Source organism: Lepidochelys olivacea (assembly GCF_965140295.1).
Source record: "Lepidochelys olivacea isolate rLepOli2 genome assembly, chromosome: 8".
Classification (NCBI taxonomy): Eukaryota; Metazoa; Chordata; order Testudines; family Cheloniidae; genus Lepidochelys; species Lepidochelys olivacea.
The window spans coordinates 67,345,597-67,365,828 of NC_140418.1; positions in this window are offsets into that span (position 1 = coordinate 67,345,597).

The window sequence follows — 20,232 nt, forward strand, 5'->3', positions numbered from 1 at the left end:
CTTCCGTAAATGTAAACAAACTTATTTCTCTTAGCGATTGATTGAACAAGAAGTAGGACTGAGTGGACTTGTGGGCTCTAAAGTTTTACACTGTTTTGTTTTTGAGTGAAGTTATATAACAAAAAAAAATCTACATTTGTAAATTGCACTTTCACAAAGAGATTGCATTGCGGTACTTGTATGAGGTGAATTGAAAAACACTTTCTTTTGTTTATCATTTTTACAGTGCAAATAGTTGTAATAAAAAATAATACAAAATGAGCACTGTACACTTTGTATTCTGTGGGCTGGGCCTTGCCTGGCTCCATTCCGTGGCTCTGTGCAGCTCCTGGAAGCAGCAGCATGTCCCCTCTCTGGCTCCTGCACGTAGAGGCAGCCAGGGGGCTCCGCACACTGCCCCCACCCCAGCGCTGCTCCCGCAGTTCTCATTGGCCAGAAACCTGCTTCTGGGAGCTGCTTCAGATAAGCGCCGCTTGGAGCGTGCATCTCTGACACCCTCCTGCACCCCAACCCCCTGCCCTAGCCCTGATCCACCTCCTGCCCTCTCAGCTCCTTGGTCCCAGCCCAGAACACCCTCCTGCACCCCAACCCCTTATCCTCAGCCCCACCCCAGAGCCCACACCCCTCCGCCGCACCCCACCCCCCCAGCCCCAGTCCGGAGCCCCCTCCCACACCATGAACTCCTAATTTCTGGCCACACCCCAGAGCTCTCACCCCCTCCAACACCCCAACTCCCAATTTCATGACCATTCATGTCCCGCCATACAATTTCCACATCCAGATGTGGCCTTTGGGCCAAAAAGTTTGCCCAGCCCTGCTTTAAAGTATGCTATACATAAAGAAATCGGTTGTGACATTCATGCAAAGGACATAAAAATGATAAATTATAACAGTTAATACTTTCAATATTTATATCTGCCTACGTAACATGGTTTAGTACTTTTTCATGCAACTTTTAAGAAACCGCTAATGCATAATTTTAAACTTAGACCCTTTTGATGTGATGACAGGGCTCAAAACTGGGGTTGCTGTCATAATCTAAAAGGATATGAATATTCAGCATATGCAAGTATTATTAATGACTCCCTGTGAGCCAGTAACTCCTCTGGATATTAACTACAGTTCTTTGTGCAAGAGGATTGCATATATAGGCCCCATAAGATGTAGTTGGCATTTGCAAGCTGCAAGTAGAAGGCATATCTTGGTGGCAGGGAGCGCTTTTTGAACAAAAATGCTTTTTTTTTTTTTTAAATTACCAAACATTTTTTAGGGTACATCATGCATCTGAAAAGGCCCAGAAACACACTGAGTTAACTGTTTTACTCCGTCATCCTTTATTTTTATAGGGACTGATCCTGAGTTCTTAATGCACTTCAAATTCTTGCTGAAGTCAAAAAGCTGTCAGGGAGTATTAGGTAAGTGATACTCTATCCAGTGGACCACTCTTCCTGAATTCTGTGTATTTACCAGGTTGTGTTGCCCCTTATAGCCTGGGAAGTGAAGCAGTAAACTATGAACCCAAACTTGCAAAACAATAACTTGAGCACGTTATAGTGCAAGGATTCCTTGTGCATCTGAAACTCCCACTGACACCCTGACAGCTTTTTGACCTCAGTTTGAATGCCTAGGATGCATTCCTCGACTCGACCACTTTGTGACTGCGTCAATCACATGAACATCTCAGTGTGTCTGTTTCCCCTTCTGCACAGTGAGGACAATAATGCTTACCAAGCTTTGCAAAGTTCTTTGAGTTTTACTAATGAAAAGCTCTATATAAGTGCTAAATACTATTATTAATATATAAAGAAAGTGAGATTTTTTTCTTCCTTTTGTTGCTTTTTCTCCCCTCAAACCAGGATCTTCACATTATTTTAATATTTTATTGTCCTTACTTAAGAAACAGATATAAGTATCTTCACCCATTTAAGGAACATAGTTATATAGACTTCAGAGGAACAGATGTGAACAACAAATCAATGCTTACGTGATTTGATATTTAAACTCCCTCTGCTTACTCTGTATTCTGAGTTAACAGGTGGAGATTTAATACTTTCTTACTGACAGAATCACCTTTTATTCTGCTCCTAAAAGGATAGATTGATCTATTTTTTAAGTTAATAAATATGCCATTGTCCCTGTCTGCTAGGATACTTTGGGAATATCTTAAAACCTTTCTGTGTTGTATTATTTACTATGCAGCCATGCAAAAGAGAAATTCAGCCAATGCACTGTCAATTAATAACTTTAATATGCAAATTGAAATTGGCTGGTGTTAGCTGACCCATCGCTCAAATTTGACTGAAATTATACAAATGTAATACAACATGCAAAAAGCTTCTGAACAGACTGAATTTGTATATTTGTTTAGGAAAGAAATGGAGGTGAATGGATGGAGTGGTTAGCTGGACACGCACCTACAATGCCAGCTCTTTTCAAAGAATGGAAGGGAAATTAACTTAGACGTCCTTTTGATTAACCAGCTTTTTAAAGACTAACATAAGCTCTTTAGTCTTCGGAAGAAAATGCTTCCAAGGAGGATAGAGAGTTCTTTTTAATAGAAGTAATCTTCTAATAAATTACTCCTGACCAAGGGGACACCTGGAAGGGCAAGGTAATCCCAGAGTAAAGTTGATTTAACTTCCCCATTATCCTCAGCAAGGCTCTGGGTTTGGAGCTTTGAGTCAGTTTCATGTGATGTTTTTAAAAGGTTTCAAGATGGCTTAACTCTCATCGTGTTAAATATGTTTTGGGAAGTGCCGAGGCTTTCTATCCCTAGTGAATAGGCACTAACAGAACGTTCATGTACACCAGATAGCTGGTGACATTTGCTTTTTGACAAGTTTATGACAAGACATAGAGACACACACAAAAATCAATCCCCTCCTGCCCCCTGGGAACAACTTTACTGCATTGCCAATGAGCAAAACCAAATGGGTTCCCCCTCTCCCCCGCCCTGTCCAGTGACATGTGTAGTAAGTATGTGATTTCAGTTAATTTCCTAAATGGGCATGATTCATCATCAAAGCACAGTTGGCAGCCTTTATCTCCCTTTGCTGACAGCTTGAGGGAAACAAACAAGGACAATAAGCAATCAAAAGGAAATATCCTCTCATTGCATCCTCAGGTCTGGGTTGAAGTACACTGACAGAGTCAAGCAGGAAAGCTTGCATTGCTGCTGCCCCTACAATTTCATTCTGTGGATATAAAAAGTTTCAGTCTTCAAGGCTCTCAAACCAGCACCAACTGCACTCAGATGCAGAAATAAAACCTTAAAAAGGGTTTTTTAACCGGGAGACCCTGATTCGCATCACAAAGTTGGGGGGCAGAGGGAGAAAATATCCATTCAGCTTGTTATATTTCATGGCCTTGTGAATTTCACACACATGGTCAGTGGCACTGACTGTAACAGCGTGATAATCTTTGGTAGGGAAGGAAGACAGGCTGAGTGCCACTACACTTAATTCAGAATAAGCAAAATTCATGTCTCTTTTCTTGTGTTCCTGACTACATTTCACTTGCATTAATAAGAGTGACAGGTGAGAATTAGTTCAGCTATCACTGGATAAATTTCACATTTGTCAGTGACTGGGAAGGGCATAACTTTTCAACTCTGTTTCCCCAACCTCTCCATGTGGCAATTTTGTTACAGGTCAGAAAAACTGTTGAAATCCGATGCAACAGTGGTCTTTGGCCTCTGCAGGATGCTGCTACTATATCTGCCTTTCTAATTTTCTTCCACAGTTATGTTTCCATCTGTAGTCTGTCTCCTCAGCCTCGGCAAGTGGACCCTTCTTTTACATCAATATGTGGTCATGTTGTGAGATAATGAAAATTAAGAAGCTGAACACCTGGATTTCATCCTTCCCAGAGTACTATGGCTCACCCTTATTAGCTGTTGTTTTGGGTGCTAATAATGTTTCTGGCCTTCACCCCAATTCTTTGATTTATTTTTCCTGATGTGCTACATTATATAATGAATGATAATACATGCTTGCTAGGTTCCCATAGTCCCTTCACCAATCTTCTTTTTGTTATTAAGAAAAACTTCATTTATTTTAATATGTTTTATATACAATCTGTTTTGATTGAAATTTCTTCCCTGTGGTAGACAGAAATAAGTTTTCATTTGTTAGGTATCAGTCATGCAAGTCTTCTTAGTCTAAATCTTTCTATAGTTATGGTCCCAGTTTGCATTTCATTTAATACCCCAACGGTACTGTTACACTAAGATATTTTCCTCCAAAACCCAGGCTTATCTTTTTAGATTTCCACTTTGCAACTTAAATTCCATAGAACGTCTTGCACTAGATACCTGGGTTTAATAGTGTTATTAGTAGAATGGAACAATCTTATTTTGTAAATTTTGGGTTCCTGCCATGATAAGAGAAAGGGGAAATGGAAAAATATTTCCCCTAATCTGATAGGTCACTATAGAACTAATTTCCTTGATAAACTTCAGACTATTTGAGAATGATCTATTTATGGTATTTCTGTAGCATCCATAAGCAAAGCTGTTTGGTCACAATGAGAGTCGCTGTCAGTTACTCAGGAGAACATCTCTTCATGTAGCCAACATCCATTTTTAGCTCTGGAGGGAAGGATTTAAAGGATTCATAAGGGCAATGCCTATTGTGGAAGGTTTGAGCAGTGCATGCAACAAATAGTGGCTAGTTATATCTTGAATTGTGACTAGGCTTCATGGGTACAGAGTTAAATTTCTGTGAACAGACCCCTAGCAATGTCTCAGGTGTGATTAATTAATACAAAATATTAGGAGCCTGATTTTCAGAGATGCTGAGCACCCACAGCTTCATATTTACTGCATCTGTAGATTTGGGTGCTCAGCACTTATGCACATTTTATAATGAGTGGCCCTAAGAACCAGGCAAGCCAATGTCTTTTTCCTTTGATTTTATAATCCACCTTGGGTTGATAATAAAGATCAGCATGTCAAACGGTGTTCAAGCTATAACATCAAAACAGTAAGAAAGGCAGGAATCACTGTGCTCCTAAGAGCTGTAAATATCTTCCAAAATTGAATATCAATTTTAAAAAAAATAAAGCCTGCTATAAAAAGGAAACTCTTGGAAGATACATTTTATGGTAAGATTTATTTTATGAATTTCTACTGACTACAGTAGTTTCAACGCTTGCCAGTCTGAAAAATATTATTTTTTCAGCTGCAAGTGTTTTAATGACCCTCATTCTTCCTCTGTCTTGCTTCCAATTCTGCAAAGCATGGTCATTGCTGGCTTCTGTGCCGGAATGACCTACGGCACTAACAAATACTGAGTCAGCAACATGGGCTTAACTCCCTAGTGTAACATTGCTACTAATTCCCATCTGGCAGAAGGTACCTGACTGGTACAAGGTTGAGCATGTTCTTTGTCCTTCTAAAAACTACTGGATCCTGGTGGTATCAGGAGCTAGAACTTACACTCTTATGCAGCATACTATACTTGCATTACCTTCAGCTGCTGAAATTCTGCAATTGATTTGTTTAGGAAGTCATTTGTTCCCACTTAGGCCACTGTCCCCATCACATTTCATGCCAAACACCATCCTAGGGATTTTACTGGTCTTGCTCCTCACTTCTTTAATACAGACTGCAACTTAGTTTAAATCATTTGCACTCATTATCTCTAGGTTTTTTTATAATAAGAGGAAAAAAGGAAAGGGTGTTTCTCTTCGCAAAAACTGGCAACCTATGAGTAAATCCACTCAATGCCTCTATGACAAACACATTTCAATTCTGATACTAAGTTTTATCGTGTGTTTTGGGATATGTAGAAAGTAATCTTCCACATGATTTATTTACTTTGTTTCAGAAAGTCAACTCAGCTGACCAAATGTTTTAAGGGGGGCCATTTCCTCAAGGGACACTGAAAAACTGTCTATATTTTTAAATAGAGTTTAGCATAGCACACCATTTAAGTGGTACATCCCAAAATTAAAAACAAAACATCCATTTAAAATGAATGCTTCCCTATTGCTCTATATAAGGGTCTTTTTGGCAGGGGAAAGAGAGTGGGCCTGAAAATACCATCATCAGAACTCCTGCAAGGGACTTACTGGAGGGTATTGGGGAGCAAGGAAGTAGCCATATTTCCCTAACTGCCATTGTTCCCTGGCCCCATACACTAATCTAGGGAGTAAAGAAGGGTCTGCCCCGAGCTGCACCCCTACCAGTCTCCCTTTGCTCCCTGGCCTTCTTCAGGGGATTCAGGAGGGAAGAAAGACTGTCCCCCAGGTTTTAGCTCCTCAGCCCTTCATATTGGGGTTCATTCAGAATAAGGGCTCATCTGCCCCTCAAGGATCTTATTGCTTCCTCGGGACAATGCAGATATCTGGAAATTAAAGAGGAGGCCACCTGTCTACATGCCAACAGACAGGCTCTCTTCCATTGTTCCTTGATCCTAATCAGGGGGCTAGGGAAGGAAGAGTGAGTCTCTACCAGCCCCTCCACAGGTTGCAGTAACTCACAGGCCTTGTGAAAGAATTCAAGGAATGAAGGGATTCTTTCCCAGCCTCTAAATAAGGCCTCTCATTGTTCCCAAACCATACACATGGGTCCTTGCTAGTTGCAAACTCAAAAAATGCAGCCTCTTTGTAGCTAAGCTACTGGCAGATAAACACCCTCTTATAAGGCCAGTAGAAGAACAGCATGTTCTGCCCAGAGCAGTGCAAGAGAGTGATGTTTTTTTAGTGGATGAGACAGTTAATGCAAGTGACCATCAACAAAATATTGAGTAGAACGGATGGAAAATTTCAGCTTTTCGTCAAAAAAACACTGCAAAACAAAAAAATTTAAGTTAGAAATGCCGTCACGGTGCTTCATGGGAGTTGTAGTTCTGATGCCTCGTGCCCCCATTCTCCACTGTGGACCAGGCTTCCCCAGCCAAATTACATGTCTATGAGGCACCATGGCTAGAGACTCCAAAGATGCATCACTGTGGCTCAGCAAGAGAAGAGACTGTGGGGCATCATGGGAGACATAGTCTGGCCAAAGAACCCAACCCAAAGGAGAGAATGGAGGCACCAGAACAACAACTTTTATGAGACACCACTGTGGCTTTTCCAAGTTGAAATTCTTTGGTTTTCAATTTTTCACTGAAGATTCCATGGAAGATTTCAACTAAAACTATTGCCCCATGCCCATTTTCATCTAATTTTCCAATCAACCCCTCCCATTTTGGAAAGATATCCCTACATGGAATGATACTGAAACATATCATTTAATAATCAGTTCATAAGCACCTAGAGGATAATAGAGTGATAAGTGATAGCCAACATGGATTCATCAAGAACAATTTTTCATGTCAAACCAATTTCATTTCCTTCTTTGACAGGGTTACTGGCCTAACGGATGGGGGGAAAACAGTAGACGTGCTATATCTTGATTTTAGTAAAGCTCCTGATACAGCCCCACATGACCTTCTCATAAGCAAACTAAGGAAATGTGGTCTAGATGAAATTACTATAAGGTTGGTGTACAACTAGTTTAAAAACAGTACTTAAAGAGTAGCTATTCATAGGTTGCTGTCAAACTGAGAGGATATACCTAGGGGTCTGTCCTGGATCCAGTACTATTCAATATTTTCAGCAGTGACTTGGATAGTGGAGTGTATGCTCATAAAATTAGTGATGACACCAACCTGGGAGGGGTTGCAAGCATTTTGGAGGACACAATTAGAACTCAAAAGGGCCCTGATGAATTGGAGAATTTGTCTGAAGTCAGTAAGATGAAATTCAATGAAGAAAAGTGCAAAGTATACACTTAAAAAGGAAAAATAAAATGCACAAATATGAAATGGGGAACAACTGGCAGGCCGTAGTACTGCTGAAAAGGATCGGGGTGTGTGTGTGTCATATTGGACCACAAATTGAATATGAACCAACAATGTGATGCAGCTGCGAAAAAGGCTAATATTCTGGGGTGTATTAATAGGAGTGTTGTATGTAAGACATGGAGGTAATTATCTTGCTCTACTCAGTACTGATGAGTTTCAGATGTTTCTGGGATCCACTCTTCAAGAAAGACGTACAAATTAGAGAGAGTCTGGAGGAGAGCAACAACAGGTTTAGAAAACATGACCTATGAGGAAAGATTAATAAACTGGGCAAATTTAGTCTTGAACAAAGATGACTGAGAGGGGGACCTGATAACAGTCTTCAAATGCATGACATTACAGGCTGTTATGAAGAGGACAATGATCAATTGCAGTTGCTTCCTCTTCCCAGGTTTTCCCTTAGATTGACATACTGCTATTCATTTTTCGTAACAACTGGATTTTGCTTGTGGGAGCAGTAGCAATTCCATTTCCAAAGCCCTCATTTCTCTGCTGCTCTTCCCTTCAAGCAGCAGCATATCTGCTTTCAACAGAGGAGAGGTGCCCTCTCATATGTCTGCAAGAACATAATCTTCCATGGATTAGGATGACCAGATATCCCAATTTTATAGGAACAATCCCATTATTCAGGGCTTTGTCTTACATAGGCACCTATTAACCCCACTCCCAGTCCTGATTTTTCACACTTGCTATCTGGTCACCCGACTGTGGATGCAAGTAAACTAATTTTGAGTGATTTTAAAAATAGCCATGGCTTTTGGCTTAGCTACTTGGACAGCTTTCTGATGCTGATACAAGACTTGGACCTGCTTCACCTTCCATGTCAACAAGGGACATTAAAGTCAATTACCCGGGACAGAAATGACAGGAACCAGAGCTGTCTGTGCCACTGTAATAGAATCATAGAATATTAGGGTTGGAAGAGACCTCAGGAGGTCATCTAGTCCAATCCCCTGCTCAGAGCAGGACCAACACCAACTAAATCATCCCAGCCAAGGCTTTGTCAAGCCAGGCCTTAAAAACCTCTAAGGATGGAGATTCCACCACCTCCCTAGGTAAACCATTCCAGTGCTTCACCACCATTCTAGTGAAATAGTGTTTCCTAATATTCAACCTCACTGCAACTTGAAAACATTGCTTTTTGTTCTGTCATCTGCCACTACTGAGAACAGCCTAGCTCCATCCACTTTGGAACCCCCCTCAGGTAATATAAAGCTGCTATCAAATCCCCCCTCACTTTTCTCTTCTGCAGACTAAATAACCCCAGTTCCCTCAGCCTCTCCTTGTAAGTCATGTGCCCCAGCCCCCTAATAATTTTTGTTGCCCTCCACTGGACTCTCTCCAATTTGTCCACTTCTCTTCTGTAGTGTGGGGGCCAAAACTGGATGCAATACTCCAGGTGTGGCCTCACCAGGTCCAAATAGAGGGGAATAATCACTTCCATCAATCTGCCGCAATGCTTCTACTAATACAGTCCAATATGCCATTGGCCTTCTTGGCAACAAGGGCACACTGCTGACTCATATCCAGCTTTTCATCCACTGTAATCCCCAGGTCCTTCTCTGCAGAACTGCCGCTTAGCCAGTCGGTCCCCAGCCTGTAGTGGCACATGGGATTCTTCTTTCCTAAATGCAGAACTCTGCACTTGTCCTTGTTGAATCTCATCAGATTTCTTTTGGCCCAATCCTCCAATTTGTCTAAGTCATGCTGAACCCTATCCCTACCCTCCATTGTATCTACCTCTCCCCCCAGTTTAGTGTCATCTGCGAACTTGCTGAGGGTGCAATTAATCCATCATCCAGATCATTAATAAAGATGTTGAACAAAACCAGCCCCAGAACCAAGCCCTGGGGCACTCTCCTTGATACCAGCTGCCAACTACACATCGAGCTGTTGATCACTACCCATTGAGCCCGACAATCTAGCCAGCTTTCTATCCACCTTATAGTCCATTCATCCAATCCATACTTTTTTACTTGCTGGCAAGAATACTGTGAGAGACCATATCAAAAGCTTTGCTGAAGTCAAGATATATCACATCCACTGCTTTCCCCATATCCACAGAGCCAGTGATCTCATCATAGAAGGCAATCAGGTTGGTCAGGCATGACTTGCCCTTGGTGAATCCATGTTGACTGTTCCTGATCACCTTCCTCTCCTCCAAGTGCTTCAAAATGGATTCCTTGAGGACCTGCCCCATGATTTTGCCGGGCACTGAAGTGAGGCTGACTGGTCAGGAGTTCCCTGCGTTCTCTTTTTTCCCTTTTTTAAATATGGGCACTCTATTTGCCTTTTTCCAATCGTCCGGGACCTCCCCCGATTGCCACAAATTTTCAAAGATAATGGCCAATGGCTCTGCAATCCCATCAGCCAACTCCCTCAGCACCCTTGGATGCATTAGATCTGGACCCATGGACTTGTGCATGTCCAGCTTTTCTAAATAGTCCTTAACCTGGTCTTTCACCACTAAGGTCTGCTCACCTACTCCTCATGCTGTGTTGCCCAGTGCAGCAGTCTGGGAGCTACCCTTGTCCGTGAAGACCGAGGCAGAAAAAAAAAAGCATAGAGTACTTCAGCTTTTTCCACATCATCTGTCACTATGTTGCCTCCCCCATTCAGTAAGGGTCCCCCACTTACCCTGACCTTGTTCTTGTTGCTAACATACCTGTAGAAACCCTTCTTTTTACCCTTCACATCCCTCGCTAGCTGCAACTCCAATTGTGCCTAATAAAGGTGTGTCACAAGGGAGTGTGGTTAAGAGTGCTGTTACTTGGCACTTTGTACCTGATGTATCAAGGCTGCAAAAGATTAATAACCCCTCATGAGAAAGGTCAGTATCCACAGTCTCCAGTGGTTACTATTACAACCAACACTCTTGCTCACATTCCCGTTCATTCTCTTCACACTTAGTCCCACTTTCATGACCCGCTTTCCCTGTAAGTCAACATGATCTAGGTTATTTTAGCCCCTACACCATTTTAATTAAGTCTTGTATATAATGCCTGAGGTGATAGTGGATTCTTGATGCTTTAACAAACAAATGTGGCACAACCACTGACTCTAAAACCTCCTTGCCCACCAGACACTTCTCTTTTGCCCCCACCATGTTTTTATATACACACATGTACACACACACACACACACACACACACACACACACACACTTTACTTCTTTCCAAAGAGAACACCATAATTCAGGAAGCACAAAACTGGCAGGTAGTATGATGATTAAGATTAAAAAGCTTAATTGTCTTCTAGATGGAGGAAGGAACCAATGGTAGAGAAGCCAGTAATAGATGTTCAACTCAACCAGTCACATTTTGCCTTGCATTTCATGATACAGGGTAAAGTATTTTTAGATTTAGCATTCCTGCATAGAATAATATTTAGATATTTTATTTTGCTTTTTTATAGGACCTTTCACCTGAGCGTCTTACAAACATTTATTTTGCCTCACAAACCCCTATATTATTCTATTTTACAAATGGGTAAACTGAGGCACAAAGAGCTTGTGCGACTTGCACATGATCATCTTGAGAAATGATAGCAGATCTGGAAATAGAGCCCAGAAGCCCTAACTCTCAGTCTCTTGCTCTCGCCACTGCACATTATTTCCTCTTGTCGCAGTTGATTTAAATCACAAAGAGTCAGAAACTCAAATTCAGGCAACTGTTTTTAACACAGCCCCCTGTTCCTCAGCACAGGAGTATCCATTTATTCAATATCCAACATGATAAATAACAAAAACCACTAAATAAATAAGTAAACAGTGGTCTGAAAAGGAAAAGAAGGGGATGTTCTTTGAGGATATATTACAGACAGGTCAGCTTTTCTTATCTTTTTTTTCTTGCTTGTTATTTACATTATAAACACCAATAATTTTTGGTCCTGAAATTCAGGTCCTTCCAGAAGGACTCTGACAATGTCTGGAGAACTAGGATGGTGACATCACAATAATTGGAAACTACAGATTTGCCTGCACAAAAAAGTTGCCTTGGTTAACTGAAGGTGTGAATTTAAACAGATGCAGTTAAACCAGTGCCAAAGGCTGTGCGAACACACTTACTTTGGTTTAAAAGTGGCACATTTTGTTTAGCTCAAATCAATTAGGAATAGGTTTAAGATAAACTGAAATACAGGTAATTGTGCAGCCTATTGCATAAATTTACTATATTCAATTAAAAACCAAGTTAAATCAATGCAATTTTCTCACATACACAACCCATCGTTTATACATTATTATTATATGGTTAATGAAGACTGATTAATAATAATGGCCTGCTATATTTTTTTTTAAAGAATTAGCTATTTCTGATTTATAGAAAAATATTTTTCACTGGAAAATTTAGCAAAACTGGATTATAATAAATGGTTCCAAATTCAGCTCCCTCTTTATATCTGAACTGTAAGATCGAGGGAAAAGACCATATTATATATTTTACCTTTTTAGTCTCCTTATCATAACTTACTAATATTTAAATAATTAAATAAATTGCCTTTGAAAAAAAGTATTCATATTTCAATAAAAGTATTATTTGTAGTACTTATCTCAGTGTCTCTCCTCATTTTATGTTCTTAGGTAGGAGTAACTCAATGCTACTTATTTTGTTCTCTAGGAAAAGTTTTGCGGGATAATTCACCAGAGAGCTGAACATTTTAACATTAATGCTACTGAGAAGCTGGTGTTACGCTTATGGGGAAGGAATCCATTGTAATGGGAGTTGCCATTACCTCACTCTTTTTAGGATTCCCATTTGAATTATATTTGATCACCTGAATAGGCAAGGGACATTGTACACCACAAGACAGAATACATACACTCAGTTTAATTGCTGCCTGGAAGTCCTAGAAAATATAGGTAAAGCTAAATTGCTCTATTAACATACCATGTTAAGCTTACAGAGAGACTTAGTTAGAAGTATTCACCAACCACAACACACATTTACCTGGACTACTTGCACAAACAAGAATAAAATATACTCACAATATTAGTGTTCATGGTATGATATCTAGTCATTATATAAATAGAACACCTTTCATTCTAAAGGCAGGAATAACCACTTACTTCTGGAATGAAACAGGATAGCTCCTTTAGCAGCACACAATAAGAGTGCACAGCAATTTAGGATAGTGAGCAAAAAATAATACTGCATCTGACTGAAGATTCAGAAAGAATTTAATTTATCCAAATTGATTATTTCCCAGATACTATTGTGTTTAATACCCCACCCACACACATGCAGAAAATGCCATGGGCTCTTTAATGACCACTACATCCAGGACCTTTGTTTCTTTATCCTCTTTTTTCTCTTTATTATTATTAATTATTATTATTATTATTAAAGAGGCACTTCTAGCAACACAGTATCCCTCAGCACCAGGCAGGGTCTTCTATTTAGTATTGCTTCTAAAGGAGCATTACTTGCTAGTGCATCTTTGCTTTTTTCCTTGAGGGTTGGGGGCTGTCTCCCACCTCAGGACTGGCCCAGCCTGACACAGTTTTACTTGTGATATTTGACATCACCACCAACCAAACCTTGAGCACAAAAGATCAGATAAGATCATTTAACACACATTAGCACAGTGTTCATCATTGCCTCTCTGTAATGGTCAGGCCATTTAGGAAGGTAAGAATCTACAACAGCCACTGACTACAGACTAATACTCCGAGCACTAAAGATTCCTGGTTCAAACCCCTTGGTGAACCAGCCAGCAGGGAGGTCTGTCACTCATTACAATTGGAGCCCAGAGCCCACAGTGTAACTGCTGACCCAGAGACTATACCTGGCTTTGACTCCAAACTCAAAGCCCAGCTCCCTTGCATCTAGGATGCACAGAGTCCACCTATATGCCCACTCCACAGTTGCCCGTGCAGCAGTTACTGCTCAGCTTGAGGGCTCCTGCAATCTTTACACCTGTGGGTGAATTTTCTCATGTCTGATTTCTTATAAAAATTAAACATGAACTCTCCATGGGGTGAAAATATACTTAAAAGCAGCCCCTTGAAGGGTTAATCCACACTCCCCTCCTTCCTTCTCTGCCTTTCTGAGCCTCAAAGGGGAAAACCTTTACAGTGATCCTCTGTTGCCAAGTTCCTACCCCTTCCCAGCCTTCGTGATGCTCTAGATATATACACAATGAAATAGTAATGCTGTGGCCTCATTCCAAGGTTACCTTATGGTTTCAGCTCCCGTTCTTGGAACAAGCTGAATTTCCTGGTTGCTCAGTGGCACAGTTTTCAGGAGATGTTTATGCTCTCCCCCGTCTGCCTTGTGAGTCTGTGAACCACAGTGAGCAGGGGAGTGCTAAGGGAATTGCTTGCCAGGTTTTGAATTGCTGGCAAAGCTTGCTATACCTCTTTTTCAAATGTGCATTGAATCTGACAGGGTAGGTAGCCAGATGCAACTGGGCATAGTTCCCCTTCCCTCACAGGGATTTTAGAATGCCATTAGCTCCCTCACCTTATTTACCTCCCATATCTGTACAAAATTAGATATACTGTGTAAACCTGTGCTTTTAAGTGCAATGAATAAAAATAATTGTGTAAGCCTAAAGCAGCATAAGGAATTCTATGGATAATTTTTTTAAAAAAAAAAAGTCCATGTGCTCACATTTAAGGCCCTCCAGGTAAAACACAGGTGAATATATAAGCAGGAAAATGCAAGGAATGAAGAACTGATCAAGAGTGCGAGCGTGCACTGACATCTGCAATTTACAGAAAAATTAGTTTGAGCTGTTGGAAAAATGGAATTTTTCTTTCATGGGAAATTATGACATTTTGAAATTCCCTTCCATTCTGAAACAAAATGAAAAGTCAAAATATCAACCATTATTGGAAAATAAAAAATTCCAAAAAGTTTTGAATCAAAATGTAAAAACAAATTTTTGATATTTTCAATCACAATGAAACAATTTAGCAAAATAAAATAAAATCTTCATTTTGAATTGACATCAAAACAAAATTTTCAGTTCAAATTAACATTTCAAAATAAAAAAGACTGACATTCCAAGACAAACCAATCTGAAATGAGGCTTTTTGTTCTGATTCTCCCGACTGGAAATTTTTTATTTTTTTTTATTTTAAAAGAGGTTTTCCGGCAGAAAATGTCAAATTTTGACAAAAAACACATTTGCAACAGGAAAATTTTTCAGTCAAAATTTTTTGTCCACCTTTAACTGTAAGTGGGAAGTAAGTAAGTGGAAGACAAACACCGAGGGCTATACTTTATTGTTCTCTTTCTCACTGCTTTTTCACAATAAGTGTACATCCTTCTGTGACACTGCACCCCATATGCTTCACAGTGATATTATGATATCATTATGGCATAAATATGATGTATTTTGTACAAGACGGGTCATGTGAGGTGTCACTGGAAAAGTTATGATTTGCTGAATATGATTATCATATTTGTATGCATGTATCATTTTTGTATCTAAAGTTAGGAATATTGACTATGTATCTGTATTTCAAATAGTGCTTACTCTGGGTGACACCCACAACTAGCCTTTCTGGTACAACAATGAAGAAGCCAGTCAGTGCTGATGGCCCATCAGCAAAGACAATGGATCCTGGAAGAACTTAACTTTCCTGTGAATTTTCCAGACAGCCTGTAAGTAATGGCTACTATGACTCAGCAAGGTGTGCAAGGGCATGTGATCAGGCCACATGACTCTGGACTCCATCTTGGGATGCCAGTATTTTTCCACAATCTGAGTTTGGGACAAAGGGTTCCCACCATATGCTAAAGCTATATAAGGCAGGGAGTGACATAATCTGTTGTTCTTCATGCCCCACACAAGAAAACTCCTGGAAACACCTAAGGAACAAAAGACTGAACTGGGGGAAGTGCTAGACCCAGGCAAAAGGGATTTCTAGCCTGTGAATGAAAAACCTGGGGATTCCAAGCTGTAAAGCAAGTGCAGTTAGCACCTTAAGAATCTGCCAGCCTGCTTGTTTCATCAGTCAGGGTGAAAGATTACTAATTCAGGTCCTATCTAGTATCATAGGCTCAGTTTGCATTTGTTTTATTTCTTATGGTAATCTACTTTGATCTGTTTGCTATCACTTATAATCACTTAAAATCTATCTTTTTGTAATTAATAAACTTATTTTATGTTTGAATCTAAACCAGTGAGTTGGAATGAAGTGCATGGGAAATTGTAGCTCAAAGGACAAAGGCTGTTGCATATTCTTCTCCACATTGGGGGCGGGACAAACTCTACAAGCTTACACTGTACAGTTCCCTGTGCAGTGCAAGATGGAATAATTTTGGGATTTTGCTCTAGAAGGGGTGCACCCATGGGGAGCTGAGACTTACCTTTGATTTAGCCTTTCTACTGTTGGTCCATAGAGTGGCTGATCAGAGAGCCTGCATGTAACTGCAGCTGGATGTGTCCCTATCTGTGTGAACGCTGGTGGAAGTGTAGGATCAGGAGCAACTCTGCAGATTGTCACTGCAGCACAGTGAGAGAGGGAGCCCAGGCTGGTGGCTCAGAGGCACCTCAGTTCCAGGCAGCACCCCGGGGGGAACCCATCACACCTTATTCTTCATGTTTTCAGTACACTGTCTAAGGCTTTACTAGGCTAGGATTTAAATATGTGTTGTTAGAACATATTAGGACATGCCTTTAAATCCTAGCCTTGAAAAAGCCTTAGATTGTGTTCCGAAGCCTGTTCTAAGAGTACGGTTTGTCCAAGACACCGCATGTGTTAATCAGGTCAAGTTAAAGATTAGGTTTCCCTCACAGATTTGGAGATCCCTCAAAAGCTGGTGAAGAGCAACCTAGACCTTCCCATATCAACTACCTTTAACCATCTGCACAACTTTTTTCTGCAATTCTATAAAAATATTTTTTTATTTTTACTAGCCTACCAATAAAATGTTGCAAGAAAAAAAAATAATGCAAGAGGAGTAGTAAAGGAACACTGTGCATTTACCACTACTGGTAAACTTTGGCTTTCCACTTTGACTAGGTTAGTTTTAGCAAACAATCTGAATTGCTTTTTAGCAAGTGGTAAGACTCCCTTGAGATACAATCTCACTCAGAGCATAAAGGGACAAAGTGAGGGCAAATCCCTATGTGGGATCACTAAGCTATAAATTCCAAAGAATTTTAATTTAGCAAAAAGATAGATTCATTGTGACAGTTTATTGTTTAGGGTTTACAAAATAGGGAGAAGAGGAGGACAAGAGACCAATTAGTGAAGGACAGGAATAGTTTTTAAACTATGTACCCACAATTTATCTTCTCCCAAAATGCACATATATTATGGGTGTAATTTCATCTTGAAATTCTGGTGATATGAACAAATCTCTTGAGCTTCACTATCATTGTTTGTGCTCTTACTAGAATCTCTACAAGGAATTATAGCCTTATGTGGAATGAGTATACTTTTCTCCTTATACACTATAAATTGTTCAAAAGGAAAGCGAATTATAGAAAATAAGTTATTGTATATATAGTCAGATCCCATAAGAAATACTTTGTACCACCAAACTGTACTTTGTTTGCACTGCACCCAGTTAGAGTTTGTGCAGATTTTAAGGAATATACATATTTTGTATTGTTTTATTGATGTGTTGTATATTAGGAAGAAACATTGCTGAATAAATATAGGATGAGATGGGAGATGTTTCTTCAGAACTTACTGACTCTGAAAACCATCTTACATTTTAGTTACCCCCAGTAATACACATATTTGCTTTGTCACAGCATACTATACTCTGTTGTGGTACAATAAATGTAAGTACAGTATGTGCACATTTAATTTAATTTGTTGGTAGACATTCCTTCAGTCAAAATTACAAAAGGAGATGGTGGGGCCAAAACACCAGGGAATTGGGAGCGGGATCTCCAGCTTAGTGGTCTGGGCCAAGTTTTATAAATGGATCTGAGTCAAATGCCAAGAGCCTGACTCTCCTACTAGTTGTGCCAGGGTAAATCAGAAATAACTTAATTCAAGTTACACTGGTGTTAAAAATGGTGTAAGGCAGAGGAGATTTAAGTCCCAGATCTGAATGTTCCTCTAAATCTGCAGATTAATTTTAGTTTTGTAGTTAAGTCTCATCTCTAGTCAAAATAGGTATTAATAAGGTTGTGTTTAGCAGGGGTGCAAGGCTTAGGTTAAAATGAAGCCATTCACTTTGGATCCAAAGTCAACGTACTGATTTTATATGAATTTACTAGTGATGTTTTAAACTAGAAAAATAAATGAAAATATACCAAATGGTTTTGAGCAAAATGGTCTTTACTGGAACTCTTGCTTTGATGTTGTCCATACAAATTTGCATCCTCACAATGAAGGTTACTTTTTCTCTTGAAAACCTATTGTGGTCAAATCATTTGTTTTCAGCTAGAAACCTGAATGAATGAGTGAAAACCACAGGTACGGAAAATATGCATCTTCTAGTACAAAAGCCTAGCCACTTCCTCAAGATAATGTCAGCTGTATTGCTGATGAAATGTCACAACGCACATGCACATTTCCCTTGCTGTTCATTGTCATTTGTCAGTTCCAAATTATCTTATTTCTCTCCCCTTCCACTCCCCCACTCCACCAAATAGTGTGTTTTTTCTCTGTCCTTTTTATTCTGCTCCAGGGGACTCCTCTTAGCCTACTCAGAACACTTATTTGACTGAGTTAGATCTGATGGCCTCTTCTGTCCCCTTTCATCCAGAGATTTAACACTTTTATGTCCCAGTTCTCTGCTATTATAAATGTTTTTTCAAAATCTTTCACAGACTTAAGGGAGCACCTGGCTGTGTGCGGGGGAGTGGACTGAAACCTGAAATCCTATTTAGGGATGACACTTATAAGACCTGTCCATTGAAGAGCTGAATGAATTTGATAAAAAACCACAACTGGAAATACACAAAACATTTTCTTAACTAAAATTCATGTTGAAGACATTACTTGCTGCCATACCATCTCAGGCTGTGATCTGATCAGATGTTATCCAAGCTATGTAGGGTCAGTCCTAGTCAGGACTCGGATGGGAAAGACCTATGGAAAACAGAAGGTACTGCAGAAAGTGGTACTGTTGATTCAGCAGGTGTCACTCTCTCTTTTAAATCAATGTTGAATCAATGTCCCAATCTGGTGCTGCTGCTGGAGGTACCATGTTTTGGAAGAGAAATAAAACTGAGGTCATAGACCATTATAGTTTAATAAAGATTTCATAGCACTTTTTTAACGTAGGGGTGCTTCGTCAGAAAAATCCACTTAGATAATTACAAAACCCTGCCTGAAACTACTGGGGGAATTTTAATAGGATATAGTACTTTCATATTTTGTCTTAAATGGTCGTGTACTATTGCTTTGTGCCAAGATATAGTCACCACATTCCACCTTGGATATACCTGTGTTTGGATATACCTGTGTACAATGGAAAACTGGAAAGCCTGATATATTGCTTCTGAGTGATCCTACCACCAGGATTGCTGCCTGCATTATTATGCCCAGATTTCTATCTGCCACAGGAAAAATAATGGACTCAAAAGCAGGTTATTTTCAAAATTAACCCCCCTCCACACAATATATCCCCTTTAAGGGAATCTAGTCAATGGTAGGAATTATCCTCTTTAGGCTTGTCTGGACAGGACTCAGCTCTCTTTTTCCTCTAGTCTACTTTAATGTCATCTTCAGGATTGCAACAGCCACCCACAGCAAGACTGTATGCTATCCACAACATGCTAGTCACAGAAACACCAACAGTCACAAGATTTTGGACACAGCTCTAAGGGCTTGAGAAATTCTCCCCAAAGCCTGCAGGAGATTTGTATAATGCCGGGTAAAGCAGTTCCTGTGGAGAAGAGGTAGTCAAAAATCTTATCTCCAATTCACACAAAGAATCTTACTTTCAATTTTCTGCTTTCTCTGCATGTACTTAACTCCCATTATTCTCAACACAAGCTCTGCACATACAGTAACAGCAGAATACTGGAGCTGAGAGCTACCTTAAGGATATAAGAGCAAAATGTTGCCAATGGTTTGCAAAAAAGGTTTGGAATCCTTCTGGATGAAAGGCTCTGTATAAATGTAAGACGTTATTATTACTAATAATACATTTTATACTCCCTTAGTTACAATTACTTTCACAACATGACTTGAGAGACTTGCTGCTAAGAATAAACTTGATACTCGCACAGCATTACAATACAGTTGAAGATAATTTTCCATAAAGAGTAAAAAGAAATAAATCTTTTACCTATGGCAAGGCAAAATACCAACTGTTTAGACTACTTTGATTTCAGAGCTGATAAGTCACCTGGGAGAGAAGTAAAGGTATCATGAACTTTGAAACATTTACCCCATTGACTAATAAGTCAGTTTTGCACTATTTGTAATTTTACACATTTCATGGCTTGTCACAACCTTAAC